This window comes from Notechis scutatus, chromosome 2, assembly GCF_049901735.1.
Source record: "Notechis scutatus isolate UNSWTSFEM ecotype Mainland chromosome 2, rNotScu1.2, whole genome shotgun sequence".
Lineage (NCBI taxonomy): Eukaryota > Metazoa > Chordata > Lepidosauria > Squamata > Elapidae > Notechis > Notechis scutatus.
In genome coordinates this window covers 69,100,319-69,126,871 of record NC_142010.1, presented here as the reverse complement: position 1 = coordinate 69,126,871, position 26,553 = coordinate 69,100,319, and the positions used below count along the sequence as shown (strand labels likewise).

General features: G+C 39.7%; 1 protein-coding gene and 1 long non-coding RNA gene across 3 annotated transcripts in view; one reads left to right on the top strand and one right to left on the bottom strand.

The window, feature by feature from the left end:
• Nucleotides 1–634: 634 nt before the first annotated feature.
• Nucleotides 635–14,978, bottom strand: LOC148132063 (uncharacterized). The gene is made up of 4 exons (XR_015747564.1): nucleotides 14,857–14,978; nucleotides 10,939–11,026; nucleotides 6,884–6,936; nucleotides 635–759 (listed from the first exon to the last, which is right to left on the bottom strand). It is a non-coding gene; the product is annotated as an uncharacterized LOC148132063 (long non-coding RNA).
• Nucleotides 14,979–18,489: 3,511 nt separating this feature from the next.
• DAG1 (dystroglycan 1) overlaps nucleotides 18,490–26,553 on the top strand; it is an 89,219-nt gene continuing 81,155 nt past the window's right edge. The window contains exon 1 of one of the 2 annotated variants that reach the window (XM_026673335.2): nucleotides 18,490–18,655. The gene's annotated coding sequence lies outside the window, so the exon portion shown is untranslated. Of the gene's footprint in view, nucleotides 18,810–26,553 lie in introns of both variants that reach the window. The other variant, XM_026673336.2, reaches the window with a different exon arrangement.

The window sequence follows — 26,553 nt, the reverse complement described above, 5'->3', positions numbered from 1 at the left end:
ATTGTGTATCTGCAGACTGGAATTTATTGGTGCAAGTGGTTTCATATAGATGCTAAATGGGATAGGAAACAAATCCCATGACTTTGTTGCCCCAGAGCAGCTTTACAAATTTCAGTACCATCTTCTGGAAGCCACCAAATTATGTGCCATAGTTGCAGAATCTACTATAATGGATAGTGCTCTCGGCTCTATTTTAGACAGTTGATCAAGCATTGAAAACTGCTGAGGGCTATGAGAAATACAATGAGTTGTACTCTCCCATCTTTCTCCTAACAGAATCCCACAAGATTGCCAGTTCAGTTTCATGCACTTGTTAACTAGCTTGTAAAAAGATTTAACTGGAACTGGTGATAAAGTGAGTGAAGCCCCCTCCATTTCTCACCTGACTTGACGATTCCACCAAAAATAATGTTTGGTGTATAGATTATATGGGAGCTCCCATGCACATCTCTCTTTTGCGTTTCTTCTTATCCCGGGCAAGAAGTCGGGATAATGATGATGATGATGATGATTGATGATGATATGGAAAGAAACTATGGGGGACAATTTCTTTCCCAAATGGGATGGGTCTATGTCCCAGAGGAGAACAATTGTGCTTGCAGAAATTCTCTGATCTCACTCATATAAAGAACTTCTTACAGGCCTCTGGCTGATGACTTTGAAACCTCCTGCCAATCACGGTGGATGATCCTAGTCTTAGATGGACCGATGGGCCGAAATGCAATATGGCTTCATATGTTTATAAGCAGCTATCTGCAGCTTAAAATAAGAGAAGCTTATGGTTACCAAGAGAAAGAGAGAGAACACAAATTAACAGGAACTCATAACGGAATGAGATATGACTTTGTTTTTTCATCCCTTCAAGCTTGCCTTGTCATACATTTCTCTGCTAAAGGAAGGGCTACCTAGCAGACCTTGTCAACAAGTTGAGCAAAAATTGCAGGGTAAATTCTTATACCTTCAATCTCCACCAGATCCTGGAAACTCATTCTGTAAATATGCATCTGTTGCAAAAACAGAGGCCAGCCAGTGGGTTTCACCTCAGTGACCGGATACAGCAGGTATTTGGTTTGAAACACTGTTTGAATCATTAGACTCTTGAGTGTAACACAATTGTTCCATTACTAGAGAGTTTTTATTAACCTTCTGTCCCTTTTAGTAAGGCAGGATGTGGGTGGGTAGCAAGCCAGGCCGGAGATGTCTCTTAATGACTCAGAACAATGACCTACTGAGTATAAACTGGTTGGGCCAGTCCGTGGCAGAGCTGCTGCAGGAGAGTTCAAAGACCCAATTACATGTTAAAAGGAAATGCAGCCTAGCTACAAAACTGCAGCTCAATGCCTTCCAGCAATAACAAGGACTTTTGAAGCACAAGGTGGTTTAACTCTTGGATTCCCCAGACTTCAGCCTCCTTAATCAGGGGTTTAGGGAGAAAGATCTTGCTTTCAAATGGACAAATTGTCTACATTCTGAAATGACAATGGTCTTTCTTGAATGTTGAGAAATACTGCTCTTGGGAGGCCTTAGGGAGCAGACATCATTCAGTCATACCAAAATGGCAATTCTTGTAGAGGTAGAGAGAAAAATTAAGCAACACACATCCTGGGTTTCAGAAACAGAGTAACAGGGTTGGAAAGGACCTTTGAGGTCTTCTAGCCCAAACCCCTGCACAGGCAGAAGACCCTATGCCATTTCAGATAAATGGTTGTCAGTCCAATCCCTTCTTGGAAACCTCCAGCTATGGAGCCCCCACAATGTCTGCAGGCAAGCCCTTGCGCTGATTAATTGTTCTCACTGTGAGGAAATTTCTCCTTAGTTACAGGTTGCTTCTCTCCTTGATCAGTTTCCATTCAATGATTCTTGTCCTGCCCTCAGGTGCTTTGGAGAATAAATTAAGCTCTCTTCTTTGTGATAGCTCCTTATATATTGGAACAGCACTCAGCTCTGTCTGTCCAGAACATCCTGAGACATTGAGAAGTGTATCATACTACCGGTACCTGGGCATATGTGAAGTGCAAACCCTTAAAGCAAATGGTGATCGCAACAAGGGATCTCTGATAAAACTAGATTAAACAATTTAACAGTTTTAACAGTCTGGACTATCTACTGCAGGGGTGTCAAACTGGCCACGGGTGAGCCAGATGCATCACGTGCAGGCCACACTCTGCGAATGAGGAAAACATCACAAAATGTTATGTGATGACATGACATGGTGAGTTTGACACCCATGATTTACTGAGTCTAAACTCATCCTGATCATATTCAAAAAAGGTGTTGCTAATATGATGCCTACTGAATTCTATGCAGAATATGCAGCAGGAGGACTTTTCTTAAATATACAGCTGGAACATTGAACGATCTTGTAGTGAGACAGAGAAACAATGCTTGTCTTAAAAAACTGGCCCAGTATATCCAAATTCTTTTTTCTGCCCTCAAGCTTGACCTCTAGCTTTTGCAAGCTAGTTTAAGCACACATGCATACACCAACACCTGACTCTTCCAACAGTTTTCAACCTCCACTCTCCACCTGTCAGGCACTTCACATCTGCCAATCATTCGACCTAATTTATTTTTTCATGCATTCCTCTCTTTCTTCTGCCTCTTAAAATGTTAAATGCAGCAGAGTGCCACAAGCCATGACTAAAGACTGCAACCTACTGATAACAGCCTTCTGCCCAAAGGGATATAAGGAAACACTGGAAATATCCAAGCCTGAAATGGATAGCTTTACGGCTTTTAGCCACTGAAATCTATATTTCCGAAGCTCCTGAGTTCTATTTTGTCAGTATATTTAAATTCTCCCTTTGGGTGTTGGGATGGGCAAAAGGCGAAGGCTCTCTCGCCTATATCTCTCTAGAGTGAGGATTTACACAAACATTCAGATTTTAAGGATAGTTTCAGGTCTTGCAACTGTTACAGACACAGTAATTACAGAAGTTTTCTTAACTGTTGTTAAAACATTCTTTCAAAGTATATTCTATTGATTGAGATGAAGATACTGCTGTTATTTTCCCCACAGCTATGTCTTATGAGATGAATAAAGGCATGAAGCACATTATTTCCTTAATATTGCATTCCCATAATCGTCATTTGTAAATATCAATTGCTTGATTACAGGCACATAGAATAAAACCCAACCCTTTTAAATGGATATACAACATTAGGTACCTGTAAATTTTTACCTTTGTGGTACCTATATACTAACTTATCAGCCCTTATGGATGTTTGCAATTACACTAATGTTTTTCCCTCAGTCAAGTTTAAAGAAGTATTTAAAAACACTGTAGTTCCAAATAACTCAGATACTTTATCCTTCCTTAGACACAGGGGAGAAACAATTTTGTTTTATGGCATATGTTTCTCTTTTTAAAGATTCTAAATTGTAATTGTTACAATGATGTACATAATAATGTACTGTAGGAAACAGCAGATACCAGCATCCAATATATTTATTGGTATATTTCATTTCATTAGAACTTCTTGACAGTTGAAACGTCTATTTTATCCTCAGGCACCTGTGTGTGGGGAGAGGGTGCGTCAAAAAAATTAAAATGGCACCATGCAGTTGAAGCTCCACACACTTTTTATTGCATTTTATATGCAATCTACGTTAAAATGGGAAGGACTCTCATGATCACATTCACTATCTTGATTATAGAGTATAAACTGGCAGCAAACCCCACTCCTTACTAGCACTGATGATGTTACCTACTTTGGGTAATGAAACGTGCTTAAGAAAGCAAGGAAGCTCAGAGAGCACCAAAGACCCCTCATTTCAACCCTGGGCTACAAATATTCTCCTTTATTGGTATTATCTTGTGATTCTTTTTAATCTCTTCAGCAAACACCCCTGATATCCATTAAATCAAATGGTATATATGAAAATGAGGTAAACGGGAGGGGGCCTTTTTGATCCAATCATCTGTACTCTTTTTCTCTCTCCATGTTTTGGGTTCCCCCATAACCTTCGATGAAACTGCAGGTGCTGTACTTCAGAGGTTGTGTTTCTTAGGCTCACCAGCAAATCCAGCCCCCAAAGTCAGCAGATATCCCATATCAAAGTTGCTCACACAAACGCATCTACAGCTAGTTCTACTGCATTCTCTTCAGCACACATCAGACAGAGTCACCTAGGCTTCTGGCAAGATATATTATTCATCATTTTGCTACCAACGGCTTGCTGGCAAAAAGAGATAGGGCCAGTTCAACCATTTGCATCATAATTAGTCTGCCAAGGTCTCCTGAAAAATCTCTGATCCATTTTATTCATTTCAAACTACAATTAACAAATCAAGAGACCTATCCTCCCAGCAAAAGAAAGTTGATGAGGGCAGCAGCTGGTTTTGTTCAGCAACAAGTACTCTGTAGACAGCTTATCTCTGTTTTCGTGTAGGCAAGCGCCTCCTCTCTGTGTAATAGCAGTTGGATACATCTGCCAATGTGTGCTAAGGCCACCTAATTATGTATCAATAAAATTATATGTTTACTTTGCACTAGCTTGTCATTTCCAGCTCTCAATTATTGTAGTCACAGTCTTTCCTGTGCTGCTATGCTTAGAACGGAAGCCTGCTGAATCTGTCAGATGCAGTCACTACCTTTCATTTAGCCTCTAATCTCTGTGTGTAGATGGAAAACTTTTGCTTCAATCCTTGTTCAATCATAAAATTAAATTTTACAGGAAACAGCATCTCTTGGTCACTTATCTATAGTATTAGGACCTACCATGGAAGGTATGTCCTCGTATAAATTAGAAGAGATACATTAGAGGGATAATACATGTGGATGCCCAGGAGGACCATTACATGAAGGTTAGTGTTCAACTGACCTTGAGAAGACTCAGGTTCTAGTCCACCTTCAGCCTTACCTTAGAAGCTCATGGAATAATTTGGGGCCAATTACTCCCTCTCAGTCCAACCTACCTAACAAGATTTTTGCTATGAGGAAAAATAGGAGGAGGAAGCACTACTTTCAATAGGATTTTCAGTAGGAGAGCCAGTTTGGCCTAGTGGCGAAGGCTCCAGGCTAGGGAGGAGGAGACCAATGCCTCAGCCATGAGTGCCACTGGGCCAGTCACTCTCTCTCAGCCCAACCCACATCACAGGGTTGATGTTGTGGGGGGAAATAGGAGGAAAATGGGTTGGGAGGTGTTTATCGCCTTGAGTTAGTTATATGAATAATAAAAGTGGGATATAAATAAATAAAATTTAAAATCATACCAGAAAAGCATAGAATGGGGAAAAAGAAAAGATACCTCAGCCCAGTGCTCTCAAACTGGATTGCTCCATGTCCCCCAGTGTCTAGAGAGCATTGGATGGAAAGTCTATACCCAATAAAACTTTATTTCCTTGCATCTGCTATTATACCCAAATTAGAAACAGAAGCAAATAACATCTTCTAATTTTGTTACAATGAATATAATTGGGAAAATCATCTAATTTATATCTACGTACGCATTATCAAAACATAAAGATATAGCGAACTCTGTGACATTAAAAAAAAAAGATAAACAATTTAGGTGAAGATCTGAGGCCAAAATGGGATTTCTGCTGTCCCCTCAAAAAAGAATTTGGAGTTGAGGAAGAGCTTTTTCCATCCTATAGATATTTGTGGATGTGTTTGAATCCACGAATCTCAGTGATCGTGCTTATCAACTGTTCAAAATTATGTAACTGAACTCTACTAAGGTATGCTATTCCTCAAACTGAACTGTAGCTTGTCTGTTCTCACTGAGAGCTAAGAGAAATGCAAGAGAAGCTACCCCTTGATCTGCCACTGAGTTATCATTGCAGGACAAGTGTTGCTTCTCTTCCAATTCGTGGAGAGACCTGACTGAGGAAAGTCAGGCTACCAATGCCCCTTTGGTCTCTCGCCCCAGTAAGGCCTGTGACTTCTTGTCTTTTCAGGGCCTACTCTGCTCCAACAGAATTGCGAGTTGTAAAGTGACCATTGATTGGTCAAGAAAGAAAGCAGAGGTACATGGGATGAGCATCAGGCTTGGTAACAGAAAATTCAGAAACTCTGTCTTCTCTCTAAGCTACACATTTTTACCTAGACATGATTATGAGGCTTGTCAGGTGAGGGAGAGACAACAATGAAGGCAGGAAATGTGCAAGCAGATGCAGATGCATGTATAAACACACACACACACACTCACAAACAGATCAATAGCTGCAAATAAACAGCAGCTAGAATACAGTTGGGTGGCTTAGGACCTCTAACTGTTGCTAAATAACATCTCCAGCACATTAAGTCAGCACAAACAATTCTGAGGGATATTGGGAATTGCAGTTCATCAACATTTCTTACCCCTGAACAAGAGAAACTGACAATAACTGTGTGGAAAGGGAATTTCACGAAGGCAGTAGTGTCATAAAAAACAGGAAAAGCCCAAGGGGAACATCAGGTCAGCCAGAAAACAAACTTACATAAAAGGAATCAAATAAAAAGTATTAAAGAATCCCTATAGACAAAAGCCTAAGTAATTAAGAAAACTAGACAAATAGGAAAAGGAAACAAAAGATAATTTAGAAATAATTTAGAAAACCCTTACAAACACAGGGCATACCAAATAAGCAAAACAAACAGACAAAAGACACAAAATATAAATTACAAAAGGGACAGACAGGAGATTGCCACAGAACAAATATGAAAAACTATCTTAAAGCTAAAAGAGATTACAGAAAACCAATAATACAATCTGGCCACCCCGCGGAGTTTGCCTTCCACACCCCGCGGAGTTTGCCTTTCGCACCCCGCAGAGTTTGCCCTCCGACGGAAATAAAGACAAACTCAAACAGGATTTGAAACATTAGGCACAAATAGAAACACTCACACAAAATCAACTTACAAAGGGAGAAAAGGGTATAAAAAACCAGGGACTTACCATAAGAAGCTAGCTAGCCCAGGAACGCAGACTTCTCGCTGTTCTCCGCCTTCCTGAAAAATAAAAAGATCCAGCTTTCAAGCAGTTGTCTGTATCCTAGCGCCGGAGCTCTCTCAGCAGGAAAATCGAATCCTCGAAAGAAAGGCATTTTGACACCTTTCAACAACTGTCAATAATGGCAAAGAGTCTGGTGGTGCCTCTGAGAGGGACATTCTTAATCTTTCAGGATTGGCAGGCATTCAACCTATTTCAAAGTTGATACTTAGAAAAACAGTTCCATTCCAGTCATTACACAAAATTTGACTTCGCTGAATTTCATTTGTATAGTGGTAATAAAGTCCTCTGGGCAAATGCACGTATAATTAATTAGATCATCTATGAAAGAGAATTATTATTTTTTTAATTGTTGATTGATGGTGCTTTTTATTTTTCAACCTCTCTCTCCAGTTATAAGAAAGCTGACATTTGATATACAAAAAAATCAAGATTTTGGGCCCTATGTTGAAGAATAGTGAAAGCTGAATAAGTTTTGCCATTCAAGATTTTTCCCTCCATAAGAAAAGCTGCTTTTCCTAAGGGCCCTTCCAAATTTATTGGACTATATCTGCATCAAATGATAGAAATTATCATTCAATATATATAGAAAGCATCAGGTTGAGAAATGCTGAACCAGGAGTCCCTGGACAGGAATCTAGAGACCTCCTTAGTCAAGCTAAAGCAAGTCTGGTTTCCTTCACTTTTTACATGGTTGAACTCCAAAAAGATTGATTAAATCCAGAACCAAATATTTCCTACTAACACCACTAACCTGGACAAGAGTTAGACTCAAAATATCAGGCCAACAGGCTATTGCCGAGAGCAGGAGTGTCAAACTCACGTCGTCATGGTGGCATCATGTGACATATTGGGACTTCTCCCCCCTTTGCTAAACCAGGTGTGGGCGTGGCCAGCGTGTGATGCATCTGGCCCATGGGCCGGGAGTTTGACAGCCCTGGCCAGGGTTGGGCTTCAAAAATTTTAGCAAAGGGTTTTCTGCCCAGTTGTTGGGTGGGCATGGCCATGGTGGGCGTGGCCTAGTCAGCCTCCTGCACCATGGTGTGGGGGGGCATTTTTGCCCTCCCCAGGCTCCAGAGGCTTTCCTCCAGCCTCTGGGAGGGAGAAAATGGCCTCCCTGGGCTGCAGAAGCTTTCTGGAAGCAGAAGCCCATTTCTGACCTTCCTGAACTTCCGGGAGGCTCATTTTTCGCCCTCCTCGAGCCTCCGCACACATACTGCACTTACCTGCATCCAAAACGGGCTGTGTGGGGAATCCTGGGAGGGGTGAGGCGGGGTGGGCAGGGACAGCCAGGAGTGGGATTTGGGGGGGTTCTCCGAACTTCACAGAATTTTAGCTAGGGGCTCTCCTGAATCCCTGTGAACCCCCCAGCAGCCCACCCATGGCCCTGGCCTAGAGTATCTCTCTTTAAAGAGACTTTACAGTCACCACTCCTACATGCCTGAGGGCAAAACAACCCAGGGCCTCTCCTTGCAGAGGGCAGCTGCAGAGGCCAGGACACATATTGGAGCTAAGCACCCCCATCGGCACCTTCCCTGTCCACGGTGCCCAACCTCTTTTTCTCTCCTGCCCCTGCTGGCAGCCCTACGCGTTGCTGTGCTTGGGTTTGGCACGTCTCTCACACACAGTGAAAGAGAGCTGTAAGATGAGCTCAGTCCAATTCCAGAGATGGGGAGTTTGGTGCCACTGAGTCAGAGGAGAGGCGTGCGGGAGCTGGGTGGAAGGGAGAGAGAGAGGCTAAAAATATCACAGAAAAGCAACACACAAGGAGATCTGTTGGGTGGAAAACACAGCCAGACAAGGGCAGGTAAAGACACCCAGAAGAGACTTTGTCTCTCTCTGTTTAATTCCTGCTAAATATCCAACCAAACATAAATTCCTATTTGCTGGGACTCCTGTTTCCGAGGGCCAGGATGCCCATTAGCAATAAGCTATGAATTTAGACTAGTTTTTCTACTAGGCAGGAACTCTTATCATTCAGTAAACATATCAGGAAACACACTGATGTGCCTATTAATCCTCAGCTACTTCTAACTATTTCTGCCCAAACCACAATCTCGTACTTGATATCAAGGCATTTGTTACCACGTTCTGTTCCACATCATCCGAACAATGAAATGTTTGTTTGTTTTTTAAAAAAAGAAAGCCTGTATCTAGGAGTTTTGTAGCAGAAGGAAAACTGGGAGGTGGGACAGGGGAGTAACTGTACTCATGACCACAGCCGGAGGAATGATGATCCGGCATCAGAGACAGCTAAACTTGTTCCTGGAGATTAGGACCCAGATTGATCACTCAGTAGAGCAAAGTTCAGTTGGAGAAGTTAGGAGATTCTTTAACTGCAGCAGAAAAAGTTCCAGGAATACAAGCTTTCCCTCTTCCCAATGCCTCCCTCCTCCTCTTACGCTCTTGAGAACTGAGCACTTGATCAGATCCTGGAGCCTTCTTCAAAGCACCGTATCTTTCCTTTGGTCTTTTCTTGCTCTCTCAGTGGCTCTTTTTGGCTTGTACATTCAACTCAGATTGTCTTCAGTTCCCATGCGGGAAGACCACACAGGGAAGGATTCCTGCATCTTTGGGTAACGGGACAGAAGCGTTACACCTGCTGAAGGGCTTGACTTTTGCACAACTGTTAAAACTCTAGGAACTTTTGCCCTTAGCTTTCTGTTCTTTCCTCCCATTCTCTGATGCACCAGCCACATGTCCTACAGCTACATACCAGCCCAAAGTTAGGATTCTACCCCAAAGCTGGTAATGCAGAAGAAATCAATGTTACCTTTGCTCCTGGGGCTTACTGATATTTTTTTCCCACTCTCTGGGAAGGTTGTGTTTGCTCAGCTGCTGGCAGAGGAAAAGACATTGTTTTTGTGGAGAAAGAATGTGGCAGTGTGGGAACAGGTGGCAGAGAAATACAGGGGCTATTCAGTGTGTTTGTGTGTGTGTGTGTGTGAAAGAGAGAGGGGGGAGGGAGGGAGAGAGAGAGCCCTACAGGTCAGGAGTTCTTTTCAAACCAGCGAGAGAGATTGCCTGCTCCCCTCCAGAATGACAGGAGCAATTCCAACACCCTGTAGAAAGTGTGTCTCCCATTACTACTGTATTTCATGCTTTGGAAAAACATGCAGACTTTGAAATTCTGACACAATTGCTAAAGGCAGCGAACAGCATTTATCCTTCGCAAGGGAGATTCTAGGAGGTCACTTTCTTTCTCTTGCAATGTTTTCCACAATGGCTGTTATGACAGTCTTCTTCCTATTTGTGTTGAAGTGAGAAGCACTGCCAAGGGCTGCTTAGCTGGCCAACTCCCCTAGGCTACTTGTATTCCTCTGAAAAGATCAAGTGATGGATTCTCTTATTCACAGAAATATTTACTGGATCCTCTTATGCTTCCTCCTGCAATGGGATTAGATTAACCATAGTGAGTTTAACACCAGAGTCAGCGTTGGAAAAGGCCAGGAGGGAAGGATCCGGCATTCCTTAGACTGTGGGTCTGTGGCGGTAGCAACTGGGCCTGTGTGCCTGCATGCATAGCAAGACAATGGCAGCATTGAGATGGGGATATTTCAAGAATCTGCTTGAGATCCTCATGCTGCACCCACAGAGATTAACCTTCTCTGAACAGCTCATGAGCTTTATGGCCTTCTACCCACTGCCTTTCCCATAGGGGCTTTGGGTAACACCAAGACCCAGTCTGCTTTCTTGCTGTATGTCTTCCCAAGCTTCTGTAATTTGAGGTCTTCAGGTCTTTTCTTTTATTTTCCTTTTAGTAACAATATCGCCCCTTCCCTATCTTGTCATCTTCTACATATATTAAACGATAACTCCCAGAATCTAGTTAGCATTAGTACTAACTAGCATGGCAGAACATATGCTAGCTGGTAGGTAACTCAGAGAGTTGTCCAACAATTTGGAGGAGACAATATGGGGAAGGCTGGCTATCTTTATCAGTTGACAAAGATATGCGAGAATGAAAAGGAACTTGGGTCAGTCAGAGTGTAAATACATACCTGCACCAAACCTGTTTCCCCTTCTACCCAAGCCTTGTCACGATGTCTCAGCTTGCCTCATCCTCCATTGGTTCCATGACTCTCTTTCCTGAGGGTATGAACACAAAAAAGATTAGGAATTCAGCATCATGAACAGAGCTTTTAACTGTTGGCACCTATAGGAAGCAAGATCCTGGAAAGAATGAGTGTGGATCAGGAATGTGAAAGATGGACACAGGAAGGTTGAACTCAATGGAATAAGGGATATACAGTACTTTGTTGTGTAGACTTGTTATTCTTTCAATCCAGAGTCAATACAATTCTCATTAAATACTTCAAAGCATTCAGACAAAATAGAGCTGTTGAATTCCTGCCCTATTTCTACTTCCATTACTTCAGACTATTTTGTTTTTGCTTTCATATTCTTTATAATCTATTTCCAACTTTTATTCTCCCTTTATTTTATTTTTTAGTTGCCACTTGCTACTTGTATTGCTTTCCTCTTCTGGTGTAGAACTTGATGAGGGTCCATGGGAGAGTAAGAGGGAAAAAAAGATCCACTTCCTCACAGCTTATGTTTTAAACAGTAAACCTTTGGCCTTTGGACCAGAGTTTGAGGATTAACAGAGATTGAAAGTGTTTGAGAATCCTGGTTTAAAGAATGCTGTTGGACCAGTGTATTAGAAGATACACTAAGTGGAATATGCCAATCTATTACCTCCAGAAATCTCATGACATCTTCAAAACTATAGATGGCCAACGTACTCTGTACCAGAGTGGCACAGTAAATCTGACTGCTTATTAACATTGTATCACTAATGATTACATTCCAGAAGTAATTTGAGAAACTGACATGAAACGGACCGACTCCAGAGAGTAAACAACTAGTAATCTGAATCTCAGCAACGTGTTTGAAGATAAAGACTTCAAATAAAATGAAAGTAGGGAGGATACCCATGTCCTTGGTCTTTCCAGAATGACCACCTGTTGCAATAGTTTCACTGTTTGCAATACATCTTATAAGTCAGTATCAATTTGCGCTGCCCAAGGATTAAGGTACTGCTTGTTTTATATTTTCCACTGTGGAAAGATAGTGGGCATATATCTTTTCTTCTGTAAGTAAGTACAGTAATATTATCTATGTGGTATTGTATCATGGAGAGAGGAGAAAAGGGAACAGATTTCTATTCTGAAATAGGATTTGCCCAAAATTTGCTCAACAGAAACCCCTCCACTTGCTAAATGCTGGTTGTCAGAAACATATAAATACTAATTTCTTAAATCTGAGCACCGGTAAACATGTTAAGCATACACAGATGCCATATGTTTAGATTAAGGTTTCATGTACCAATATGTATTATAATATTAATAATTAACATGTCCTTTCCCACAGAAGGAGGGGGCAAGTTATCACATGCATAATTAACATCCCAATGCCTTGTTCTAGACATCTATCAGTGGGTCTGAGGACAAGTAAAGTGAACTAAGATGATTGTGGCTTAATCTTGGGGGGAAAACAATAAAGAACCAAAGTTTATTCAGCTTGATGCCCAGTAGCTTTCATGGGCCTAAACAACAAAATTAGTTTATTATATTTGGAGGGTACCAATCCAGCTATATCCATTTATCCGCCTGACTGCCTGACATTTCTAGGTCATCAACAATTCTGGTCAGCTTAGCATGCAGAAACAGTAAATAGTCAAATGGAATTTTTTTCTTTCCCTGTGGAGGGGGAAACCACCAACCCCACTAAATCCTCACCCCAACCCCAGAGATAAAACCAAACAAAAGCTTACCTAGTGAAAAAGGCAAGTTTTTAATACACTTTTAAAGGCCTCTAAAGTCATGGGAATCTCCATGAGGCCAGGTATGATAAAGAAACCCCACTTCCTGGGCCTTAGTAGAGGACATTGGTTAGCTGATGGGCCTGGGACTCATCTGCCAGATCTTCCCATGGACAGTAACCATGGGAAGCAGACAGTCCCTCAAACAGCCAGGCCTTATACCCTGTAGAATCTTAAAAATAACAACCGGCCCCTTGCATTGCACCTAACTGTACAGGTGTCCAGGAAACCTGTACAGTTCATGAAGCATGGGTGTTACCTGGCTGTGGCCTGCCTTGCCCATCACTGTTTGTACGGTTCTGTTCTATAACAGCTGTTGGAGAAAAGGCATTGTAATTGGTTCCATAATCCTTTATTTACTTGATAGAGTACAGCTTTCTTTTTCTTCTCTTTTTTTAGAGCATATCTCCCTGTACCTTTTATAGTGCCCTGATCTTTCAACATTTGCAAGAGACAACATTTTCTCTCTTTGGCATGTGGTGAAAAGCATTTTCTGCTAATTCTTGAATACTGTTAAAAAAAAGACAAGCTAGATGTTTTCCGTCTGCTTGTACTGTATGGCAGTTCTAGAGAAAGTTGACTTCTGGGGATTCTATGTATTTATTGTTAAACTGGTCCCCAGACTTTCCAGTCATCCAAGGCAGCTTTCAGCACCCTGTCTGAAATGTAGCTCACTGCAATGAACTCAGTAAACCAGCAATATATTATTACTACTGCTCATACATAACAGTTCAGTATATCCACGCTGTGTCCTTTGCTCATCTGTTCAAAATAGCATCAAGCTTCTTTTAAAAAGACACACACCTGTTTCTTTGGGGATTTTCAGATTTAACTTTGAGCAATCTGGCAAAAGCAGAAAAAAGTCTAAGTTACAATAAGAGGATCAAAACAACAGAAAGTCAGTACTGAAATGATAGAACGGTCATTCAAGCACTACAGCAAAATATAATTGATAGGATAACTTTCTATTCTTCTTCTGAGGACTGTTAATGAGGTTATACAAAAAGACAATGAGCTGTTGCAGAAATATCTTAAACAACAATAAAATAATAGACTTACAACAGGGAGATCCCTTGATTTAAGGATGGACATCACTCACTGCCAAAACTAATTGGTTAGTGTGCATGGATCTCATTCACTGTAATACTGGCCACTGAAACAGAAGTGGTATTCAGCAGGTTCGGATCAGTTCTGGAGAACCGGTAGCGGAAATTTTGAGTAGTTTGGAGAACCAGCAAATCCCACCTCTGACTGGCCCCGCCCCCATCTATTCTCTGCCTCCCAAGTCCCAGATGATTGGCTGGGTCTTCTTTTGTTGCGGAGCTAAAAAGCAGGTTAGTGGGGTGGGGAGGGAATGGGGTTTTGTAGTAACCTTCCCCCAGGAGTGGGGATGGAGATTTTGCAGTATCCTTTCCCTGCCACGCCCACCAAGCCACGCCCACAGAACCGGTAGTAAAAAAAATTGAATCCCATCACTGCACTGAAAGGTATGACTACCAGATCAGAACTGCAGAAATATGGATGATCATTAAATGGCACAAAGTACTGAATGGTTTTCTTTCATCTATTTACTAACATCAGGATTGCAGCCTGAAACTGATTGCACTGTGCATGAATGAGGAACTTGGAGTCCATTTCTTATCTACTCCAGGCAACATGACAAATGATCAGTTATGATGTGATTTGGAATCTAACAAGAGTTGGAACATGGAATGTTAATGTGTCCAGTTTATTGATAATTTCACAAGATATACAAACTGTATTATTTTATGGATACCAATTGTTTATTTTTTAATATCTGATTGGTCTTTTTTTTACTGGGAATAATCTATTTAGGTAGAAAATTGTGGAACAGTTGTACAAATGCCTATATATGTTTTATAAAACTTAATGTTTTTTAGGTTTCTGAAAGGGATCATTCACCATCAGTTGGGACATTTATAATTCATCCTGTCTACTTTTCCCTGCTTGGATATCTAGGATTTTATGAGTATTTCCACACATATTCCCACATGCCCTTTTATTCTTTTAGAAATAGCTAAAATTCCAGACTTTCAAAACATCAAATTATCAGTTTGAAAATTCTGTACTTTACCTTTTGTTAGCCTTTCCCTTTATATGTAAAATGCTGGGCAGTTTTCCAGCAAATGAACGTTCTGAAGTAAAAAAATGACGATCCAGTTCTGTTGTATTCCTATGAATACAACTTGAATTCTAAAGATGTGAAACACCTGGGCAAAGGAATTACAAAACTTATTTTTAAGAGGCAACTTTTATTCATTAACATGTCACAACCGACCAATTATTAGAGACTTTATAGTAAACAAAATTATCACATTTTTAGGAGACAGAAGAATGATTATTATGAACAAGAAAGATTTTTTTCATCTTTTCAAAATGTAGCAATATTTATACCTTAACAGCTATAAATACATAAGGCTCACTGATCAATGAATAATTTTGTACTCTTGGAATTCTGATGTAAAAAAGAGAGGTACATACCCAAATACCGTAAATCACCTTCATGTACCCTTGTACATTCATATGAAATGAACAGATATGGCTGAAAGAGAAGTATAAACCTTCAATTTATGCAGACAATGTATTCCAGTTTTCTTTGTTATTCTTTTAAAGATAGGTTTTATGAAGGCTTGGTCCAGTTGTTCATATCCTGTTGTTTTGTTTGTTTTTATTATTATTATTGTATTGTGAGTTGATAGACTGTAGATTGTAGATAGATTGCAGTAATAAGGCAGCACTCACTTGTTGTCTGCAACTCACCACAAACAAAAAGAAGAAAATAGAATATCATGTAAAGGTTTGCATCCGTGTCCTAGTCTATTGATAATGATTTTATCTATCAAATTTATATGGTTGCCCATATGACCCTGGGAGGCAGAAATCAATTTAAGAAGTTAAAAAGCATAACATACAAGATATTAGATCAGCAAGGGAGTCACCTCAATATTTCATTAGTCTCCTGGCCAGATGACCTAGCCAGGTCTTGAAAAACTTCCATAAAATAATTAAGGATGGAGATGGCCTCACTTTGGGGGCAGGAGAGGGAGAATAATGTTCCATAAACAAGCACCACTACTCATCAAAGATAGTTCATTGACAGATGGGACTTGTAAGATGTTGGCTCTGATGAGATGGTCCGATGTAATCCAGGAGAGGCAATCCCTCAAATAACCCAGCCCCACGCCATGAAGTGTTTTAAAGGTCAAAACCAGCACCTTGAAGCGGACCTGGAAACAGAATGGCAACCAATGCAGCTCACAGAACAGAGGTGTAACACGAGTTGTTCTAGAAGTATACATAACTGTCTGTGCAACTGCATTTTACACCAGTTGAAGATGCCAGATACTCTTCAAGGGTAGCCCCACATACAGAACATTACAGTAATCCAATTAAGAGGTGACTAGGGTGTGACTAATTGTCAGCACAACCTCCTGGTCCAGGAACAGGCATAACTGGTATGCAAAATGAAGATGTGAAAAGCCCCTTTTAGCCACAATTCTATGAATAGGAGTCATGAGTCCAGGAGGAGCCCCAGGCTGCGCAGTGGGTCTCTCTGGGGCTGTATAACCCATCCAGCAGCAAAGATGTCACACTCCCAGAACTGGCAGGACCCAAAACTGTGGTTTCTTCCCCAAACCCCAAAAACTTTAACTTTAAACTGTCTACTAGTGACCTCTCACCCCTTTCCTAAGAGGTCTGTAGGGGCATGCATAAGCGCACCAACGTGCCTACCGTCCCTGTCCTATTGTTTCTTTTTCTTCTTCTTATATGTATCCATTTCATGTATTCATAACCATGCTTATACTTATACCTGTTATCTTATAATTGCTTGACGAATAAAATAAATAAATAAATAAAACCCAGAGCCACTCAGACTTGCCAAGGTTTAGCTCAAGCCTAACGTTTTTCAATTCCTCCCAACCTCCAGACACCTCTGGACTCTTTGAAAATAAGTGCCACTAAATTGAATAGCACCCCTTCCCAGGTAAATTTGTCTGGTATGCTACAAAGTTCATCTAAAGTGATTCTCAAAATAATTTCTCAGATTCTATATTAATAGCATCTTCCTAGGACACATTGTGTATTTTGTATCTATTACTTCATTATTGCAGAATATATTTATGACATTGCATTGCAGAATCTAGAAGAATTATGGCCACAATTCATTTCTATCCATCTGTATCCTCTTAAGAAATGGTTACATATATTTAGTAATAAGGTCCACAAATCCATCCTGAACTGGCATTATGTTGCCCAAAGCCATAATGCCCTGTAAACAATCAGCCACATTTGTACACAAGGAAAGACATGTTGTATGGTGCCTGGAAGACATTTGGGTCTTAAAGATGTCTCAAATATGATTGTGTCAACTGCTTTTTACTTAAGGTCGTTTAACATTGGAAATAGTCAATGTAGTTCGTCCCCAGTAGAATGAACTCACTAGTTGCTATACTCTTATTCCAAATTTATTTTAGTTTGGGAAGGGAACACAGAAATATTAAAGGCATCTCTTCCCTACATAAACAATCTCGTCTCATCCCTGTTGCTAAGATTGTAAACCAATCAATCAACAAAAATGGCCATATTTAAAGCTAGACTAATATGATAGCTCCATATGGAATGGCTGGTGAACATTGTTGGGAAGGATCAGCTGTTGCAAAATGTACAGGCCTGTCATGTAAGAAATGTCATTATAAGCAATTAATGCCAGTATTTTGACACCCGCCTTTGCTCTGCTGGATACCATTCAGTACTATAGCTGTAATCCAGAAAAACACACCTCAGTCCCAACACAAAAGCAGGAGCTAAGGTATAGCGATCTGCAGGACACGTGTACTAAGGGATTCAACTGCCTAACCTGCTGACCCAGGGAACACTTAACTCTGGCTTTACTGAAGGAATCAAACCGAATCTGGTTGTTCTTTTTCACCCTGCAGTTTCGGAGTGGTTGTGCTCTACATGCTCACCAACTTGGCGTTCTCCAGAATAGATTGGGGCCAGCTCCAAAAATCCAGCCAGCAGCTACCCTCCAAACACAACACGTGCACTCAAATGGTCGATCGAACTCAAGTTTAGGATCCTTAAACGGCAATTTCGATATTTTCGGGAAAGAACGTCGTGGCTTTTATTGACCCTTTTTTTTTTCTACAGCGGTTTCCTTGCACCTTACAGATTATCTGTGGAGATACAGAGTATCTTCTTCCTCCGCGAGTTAACCGCAGTAGTTCCCTAACAAAACAAGGATATTTTAGGGTTTCCGAAAGGGCTTTAGCCTTGGCCTCGCTTCTACAAAGAGGCGCTGCAATTGTAGCCTATGAGGCCGGGCCTCAGGGAAGCACCTCCATCTTCCATCCCCCCCGCCCCCCTGGGTTTTGCCCCTTGGAGGAAAGGAAAAGCCCAGGCGGGCTTTGCAGGTGGGGCGATGCACGTGCCGGATTTCTTTCACCTCCCGCAAGAATGTCGGGACCCGCCAATCGGAAATCGAGCAGCTGAAATCCTACTCAATTTTACCCAATAAGAAATATAAGGAGGGGCGTGGTCTCAATTCTGGGAGTTGGGGCGGGCGTGGGGGGGGCGCGAGCAGAATAAGCAGATCCCAGAAGGTGTAGCCCGAGGAACGCGCACGCGAAGAAGAGGCGTGGCTTGGCTCGGAGAGGAGGCGTGTCCTGCGGTCGGGTAGGGGGAGTTCTTGCGCGTGAGGCGGAGTCCGACGAGTTGGGTTAGGTTGGGCTGGGGCTGCTGCTGGCCAAACAAGCCGACGCTGCCGAGCGGAGATGTGTGTGTTGCAGCTCGAGCTCGGGCAGGCTTCGTGATTGGTTGTGGCGCGCTCGTGCCGGCGGTTGCTAGGCTCCTGTGCGCCGCCCCTCCCCCAGGTACGTGTCGCGCGCCGTCGCGCTTGCTCTGTCGCCTGGTCTGTCGGTCACTGTGCCGGTGGCGGGTCCCGGGAGGGAGCGGCCTCCTCGCGGGCCGCACTTCGGAAGGGCTGGCGGGGCGGGGGGAGTGGAAGGAGCGCGCGCGAGCCCCGTGGTAAGTGAGCCCTGGCGCCGGAGAAGCTTCGTAAAGGCATCGGTGGAAAGCTGGGGCTGCGGGACTCCGGGAAGTCCTGAGGCCTCCCGGCGCCCCGGATTAAGTTGCAAGCGGTTGGCGCTTTGGGCGTTCTTCCTCCCCAAGGCTCCGGCGCCTCCTTTCTCTCACAGCCGCGACCTGGTGGACAGGCTTCCTCTGGTGATCTTCGCCGTGGGTCTCTTTATCACCTTGGGCCTGGGCCGCTGCCCTCCCGGCCGAAGGGGCGTGTGGCGGTGAGGTAGCCGGGGAGCGGGGGATCCTTGAATACAACCGAGACAAGCTCAGCAGGTGCAGGTGCCCTTTGGCCATTGGGGCTGAGGGGGGGATGCGCGCTGAGGTGCCTCGGAGCTAGGTTGGCGAGGCTTGGTTGTCATTGACGGGGAAACGGTGGGAAATAAGAACTTGGGCTAGGAAACTGAGCAGTCTGTCCTTCCAGCCGAGGAGGGTAGTAGCCTCTTGTTTCTTTGCCCTTTTTAGGGCTCATTGCAGGCCTGTCTCGGAAACGCTGCAGTTGTTTCTCTTGGTGAGGAATAGGTGTTTTTGATCTATGGCACTACCGAACGGGGAAAGTTCCTTAGGTCTTGGCCAAAAATTCTGGAGGTATCCAAGTTAAGAGACTCAAAAAGGGGCTGGGAAATCGTTAAAAGGTTCCATTGTGTACTATACGCCAAATAGAATAGTGTAACATTCATTTGCAATGTCCAGAATTCACAGCCCCTGTAATTTGGTTTAGATAAAAGTATTCAGCAAGATGTCTCTATGGGCCTTCCAACAATCTTGTAAGATAGGAAACTAAGAAATATAATCCTTTGCTGTCAGTAAAGTATGTACTGGTTGGCTTGCAGCTGTGTAGCTAATTTTTACCGTTGGAAGTACTAGGGGCTTTTTAAGTGCTAGGCAGGAGATAGTGTTTTCCTGTTGGCACATGTTTATATATTAAAGTTACCTTCATGTTTGTGGCCCGGAGAGTTAGGCCTGCAGGAATCATTGACAAGTTAAATGTAAGTTTGTTTAAAAAGATCGATGTATTCACCAGAGGTTCTATTGATCTGTAAAGTAATGTATTGGAATTGTTATTTTTGTAGGTAATGCTGTCATGATACCAGTAAGTGCTGGTATCCACCATATGGAGAATGAACATTGCATTTCAAAAGTTGAATTTAGTTCAATCCATTCAGCTAAATTTATAAATGCTCTGTATATTTAGAAGCGATACGTAAGGACATATAAAGGAGTCAAGGAGTGACTTTCTTAGCCGATGTTGTTGTGGACGTTTTCTCTATATTGCACTGTTTCCACAATTATTTGTTCTGGATTGTATGAATGTGTACGGAACTTATTTACACCGATTGTAGGAATTAGACCCTACTGCTTTTGCATAGTTGATCTTTTTAAAGAGTTCCAAAATAGTTGACGCTTAAGTATGTATTGTGGACTTGGCTTCTGGGGAAATAACTCCTAATTTAAATGTTATTTGAAATGTTGTATTCAGTGTTCAAAGTTATGTTTCCAGGAAATAATATGAAAAGCCTTTTTTATCATGCATGTAGCAGAAATACAGAAAAAGAAATAAAATCCTTTAAATATATGTGTTGATAGTTTGAACATGATTAACTGCTCTAAAACAATTCCAATGAAGTCCATGGCAACAGAGATCCATTAGAGAAAATTTTACAGTACATTTTTAACTGTACCTTAACAAAGTGTCTTAATAAAGCTACGGGGAACTTCATAACATGATTACAACAAAAGTTTTAAAATCTAATACAAAGTTTTTAATTTCTAACGTGAATGCAGAGTACCGATAATTAAGGAAAAGGAAGTTTGTTTGTTTTCCATAGAAAGGCAGCTGCTTTTTTTGAACATCTGGAATGACCTCAGGGTTTACTTTTTTATGTTTTGTGCTGGAGTTCTAAAACTAGACCTTGACCCTTTGAGAGAGTAAGCAGAATGATTTTCTCTGTTGTGTTCTTTTTCTTCATTAATATTTCACAGAGAAAAGTTACTATGTAAACAGCTTCCACATCAACTGATACGTCATTTGCTGATTTTTAGATTGAAACTTTACAGTACATGAATTCCTAAGATGTTTGTATTCTATCTTGAAATTATTTGACTCCTTTATAAATTATGTGCTAATTTTTATGTTACTTTTGAAACAATTATTATGTTCTGAACTTAATGTCAATTTGAGAGGCTGGCTCTGGTAGCAGTTTGCAAACTAAGAAGATATTCCAAGAAAGCAAGTGAAAAGAAAGCTTCAGGAGGGAAATGCTGAATTCGGAGTTAATAGTAAACTAAAGCAGTTATTTATTTTCAGTACAATACTTTGCTGTTATTTTTGCGTTTGAAGGATAGATGAGACCAAAATGTTTTTTCAACTTTCCATTTCTAGTACAATTAATTGTTCATAGAAGGTGAGTGTTCTGTCCCTAACAGAGAATGGTGTAATAATTTTATTCCTCTTTGATATGAGATTGTATTGTTTTCCTGTTGTGAAGGTGTTCTTCTTGTGATGAAGGGTTATAATTTTTGAGGTCTCTCTTGGACTCCTGGCTAATATATGAAATCAGAATATGCTGGTATTCAGCTGTCTAGCTTAAGGCCCTGAATAACTATGTGATTAATATTAATTACAAATTACTTGGGACTTCAGTGGAGCTATTGGTTAAATGGTAAGTCAAAGGTGATAAAATTATGCAGTATTTTATATTTACCTGCTTTGATAAGAAAGAGTTCTATAACTTTTGCTGCCTAAAAGATTAGCAGGTTTATTATAGAATATACTAACATTTTGTATTAACATTTCAAGTGAATAGAAATGTTTTATGGTCAACTCTTGATTCAGCATAAGTGCTTCTCTTAACTTGTGCTAAGAACCCTAATAATTTAAGAAAAAAATCATTCCTTAGTTTAGGGACAAGGAAAGTTCTTCAATGTACAAAAAATTAATTTTCTGAATACCAATACAAGATGTTTTATTGATCCCCATTGCTACTAAGACACAACTATTTTGAATGTGTTACTAAGCCACTTTTTTTTTCAAATGCACAGAAAATGAGGAAAAATTCCTAATAAAGATGTATGGTGTATGTTGGCTGTAACCTGCATACCAATTACGTTTGTTCATTAATTCCCAAATGGTGTATCAGTTGTGCTGCATACTTGTTATGCTAAATTAGTTAAATAAAGAGTACTGTGCATACTTAATACGCACACAAACTATAGGCTGCTGCAGCATATGTTCTTATCTCTCTCCAATAAGACTTCACTGGAGGTTTGCAGTTCTATGTAGTCTCTGCATTCATTATAATTTGAGCATGCAGTCACTTCCAATTCTTGACATGCAGCGGGATTCTTGCCTTCAAAGGAAGCTGCCCATTGTATTCAGCCAGATGGCATGCCATGAACACTGATGTATGCAGAAATGAAGGAGGTATTCCTTTGAATGAGCATATTTCTATGCACTCCAACATAAATCCTTTTAAGTATAATTTTTAGAATATCTCTAGTAAGTAAATGTACATTTTTTTTCCAAACATTTGGGAAGCATTGCACCAATTTAACTAGGTTGATAGTGATTAATGTAATGGTTGTTTGTGTATGAATCTGGCTTCTTGTTTAGCTTGTAAGCCACCAATGCATAGAAATAATTCAAAATAACATGGCTCTTAGAATCAGTCCAGAGCATTGAAGAATAATAGCATACTGGTAAATTTATTTTTTGATTTCATAATTTGGGTAACCACAAAAGAGTTCCATACACATTTTAGTTCTATTTTAGCTACCTTGTATTTGATTATAACTCTTCTTTGACTAAAGTAAAGGGAACTTCAGCATATAAAATCGAGAATGCATTTGTAGTATAAATATTCTGGCCTGTTGAGTAAATACTTCAAATGGAAGAGAAGCCTTAGTTTTTAATTGCGAATTTGATAAGTTGTTGAGCTCCATTGTTAAACGTCAACACATGTGAAGTGATTTTTTTTGTTTTTCTTGAAAAGACTCTGGTATATTTCGTATAGCATTCCCATTTTTTTAGACTTCCCATACGTAATTACAAGATTTAAGTGGCAAATTGCTACCATAAGACTTAATTCATAATGGAAGCCCTTCCAAAATAATATGTGAAGGCAATAATCATTGATTGTAAGCAACTTTAGAAATCACAACAAATATGATGGGGTTATTGCAGAGCTGGTATCTTAAGAACAGAGTCTTAGAGCATATAAAGCTTTTATATATTTGAATTGCAGAGATAAAATGGACTACTTAGTTGTTGCAAAATATTTATATAGCTATCTTGGGATGTGTCATCAATGTTCTTAATTACAAAAAAAAGAAGAATAAAAGTGCAAAGTACAGGTTTTTATATACTATTTCTTTGTGAATTGAGTTTTGAATACTAATCATGAGAGACATTGAATATATTTTGACATTTCACTAGCCACAGCAAGTAAATATGTGTCAGCACATATTCATTGTCTTACATGGCATTGCCAGAAAGTCATTGCACCAAGAAATAAATTATATAGTTTAAAGACATCAGGCCCTGGTGACTAAGGATGAATAGATCATTTTTTGATTTTCTGTTAATTCCTCCAAGATTCTTGAGTAAATTGCCACTTCTTTTATGTTTTTTTTATTGTTATCATATAATCTTGGTGGTTAATATAAAGAAAAGCAATTTAAAGCATTTATGGAATAAGAAAACAATGCCACATGTAGAGAAGAACAGTGAAAGAATAGAACCTAGTATTGAATATATATTATCATTTTTTTAAACAAAACTAGGCAGCAAAATTTCCTGGGATCTATAGTGGAAATTAGAAATATTTATGTCAGTCAAATATATAGAACTGGTTATTACTAGTAGTTAACTAACATTTTCAACTCTGGAACAGTGGCTAATACAATAAGCAATTTTAGTAATGATAACAATGAACTCTATGAAAATGTCATGTCATTTTTGAGAAAATGGTCAAATTCTGGTTTTTCTCAGAAAGAATGATTGGAAAAAATCAATATATTCTTAAGCATAGACATTTTAACTCAGTATTGCAAACATGGAGAGATCCAACATGATTAACAAGGGGACATTTTTGTTACCAGTATGTAGAGCTACAAAGCAAGTTATCAATGCTTTGCTCATGAACTTCCTGAAAGCATTTAGCTCCCTATTACAGAAATATTGTTGAATTAAATGGATTCCTGGCTAGATCCAGCATTACTTTTCTGTTTTAATTTATAAATGTTGTCTTTTTACAGAAAATTGTATTTACAGTGTCTAAAGTATATAATTTCACATTCAAAAGATCTCAGTTTTTACCTAGTTCAATACTTGTCAGTGCAGAGTTGTGGTGTTATAGTGTCCCTCATTTATGTTTTATATTGTTTAATGGAATTAAATCAGTCATTCTTACAAAAATTTCATTTGCAGTTATTGAATCAATTTTGCCTTTTGTTTTAATAATGAATTAATAAATTCTGGATCAGTGGTGGTAAATTATTCTTTACTACAATTCTTTAAAATTCCTTCAAACGTAAATATGAAAACCAATGTCAATTATATACATTTCCTCAAGAATGAATATAGTTTATAGGGAAAATATAAAACTCCCATACAGATATTATCAGATTGACAAAGAATAATTTCTGCTAGAAGAAATATATGGCTGGCTTTACATTTTATTAGGTTAGGAATTGGAAAAGAGGAAAGTCTCTAGCCACTGTGCATTGTGCAGTGGAGTGAAAAGATGTAATTAATCAGTCAGAATTTTGTGTTAAGCAATTACAGAGATTACTTGTAACTTTTTATTACTGTTCAGTAATGGAATGTCATAACAAAAGTATGTGAAACCAGTAATGTTAATTATAGGTGGAGCTGATAAGATGTGCTTAACTCAGAAGTAAGGTTGACTAACTTGTAGATTTGAATTGTTCACAATAAACCTTGTTCACAATACATTAACTACTGGTTTGTTCAAGTATTATACATCAAAAGATTAAAGTAAATTGTATAATAAAAACCCAAGCTTCTGTCAACAGACTCACTTTCAAAGCTGCTACATTTTCCTACCAAAATTTGTTGTTTAGTTTGTAATAAGGTGAGTTGGAACTATGGTATTAGGTCATGAAGAACTTAATGTATGGTATCGAATAAAGACCTGAAAAATATTTTTAGCATGGATATTGGCCAATTAATAGCTGGTTAATACAAATATATTTTATTAATATTATGCATGCACACAAATTTGAATGTGTAGTTTTTATTATGTCATGTAGTAAAACATTGAACTGATTCTTATTGCAGGCCTTTCATATTTTAAGTTGGTCTGGTATCATGGAACAGACATTCTTATAAGCTGCCCAGAGTCATCTTGTAGAGAAGATGGATGACATAAAAATTTAAAATAAATAAAAATAAATAGTGAAACTTCATCATTTTGGGTCATTTGAATCAAGAGAAACCTTGAGTAAGTTTCAGGTTTTTTTTAATTGTGGGCTTCAGTGATATTAGAAAGTTTTTAAAAAGTCAGGAAATGTAATTAAGCAGTTCAGCAGTACTGTTCAGTGTTTGACTTGAGAATTGTCCTAAGTTAAAAATCCATGAAAAATTTAATTCAGCATTGGGGAAATTGAAATGAACAATGATTTTCATAGGGCCGAAAACATGGATAATGGTTGATTCTTGGGAATGGGAGAAGGATTAGAGAAAAGTTCAGTCTGATTAACATCATGTATCTGAGATTTGTTTCCTGCTTGACAGCCATTGAATTCAATCCAGATTTTCCAGCCTGTTAATCAGCCGGAAATGAAAAAATGAGAGGATGTGAATGTAGATTGTGGTGTTTAAATTAAAGCTGTAGTCCCTGACAATTTTGTTAGCTAAGTGCTATCTCTTTTCTCATGAAATATGATTTATGCCATGCCTTCCCTTGCTTATGTCACCTTGGCTAAGTATCTGTAAACATCTACTCTATAAATAGAAAACAATTACAATTAAAGAGTTCCCTGTCCTGTTCCCGTAGTTTGGTAATTTTGGAGAAATAAATAAGTAAAAATCCATGCTACATGGATTCCTTATTTTTCACAATACTCGTTTGAGACAGTTGAAGAACTAATAGCTGCATTAGCACATACTGCATTAGCACAATATGTTAAACTTGGTTAACTTTTCACTTTGGAGTGGGAGGGGGTTGGCTTAGTATGCTTTGTGAATGTAACCCATTTGATTTATTATTTCTCAGTTGGTTTTCCGAGAAGCCAGAAAACAGGTTAATTGAGTAACCAAGTTAAGTATATTGTGCAAACATACTACATGTCCTGTGTTATTTAGCGGAATCAATTTTGGTATTCTTTTACTTCTTTAATTTTACAGTGTGGTTAATTTGTTCAATAAGTTTTCTTTGCATTTCCAGTATGTGCTACTGCTTAATTTAGAGTGCACTGCAGACATATTTATACTAGTCCAGGCATGCTGATTTGCTTACTTGTAATATTGGTTGCACCACAGTAGTATCCTAAATATAGGTTAGCATGCCAGTTTGGAACATCCTGTTAAGTTGAAATATCTGGAATGCTAACAGATTTTTGGAGAGCTACAATCCCTTACTCTATAGACTTCAGTTGATGCATTTCAATATGTAAGTATAACAACATATAACAACATATTAGAATTGAAGGGGGGGGCGTCTGTACTGCT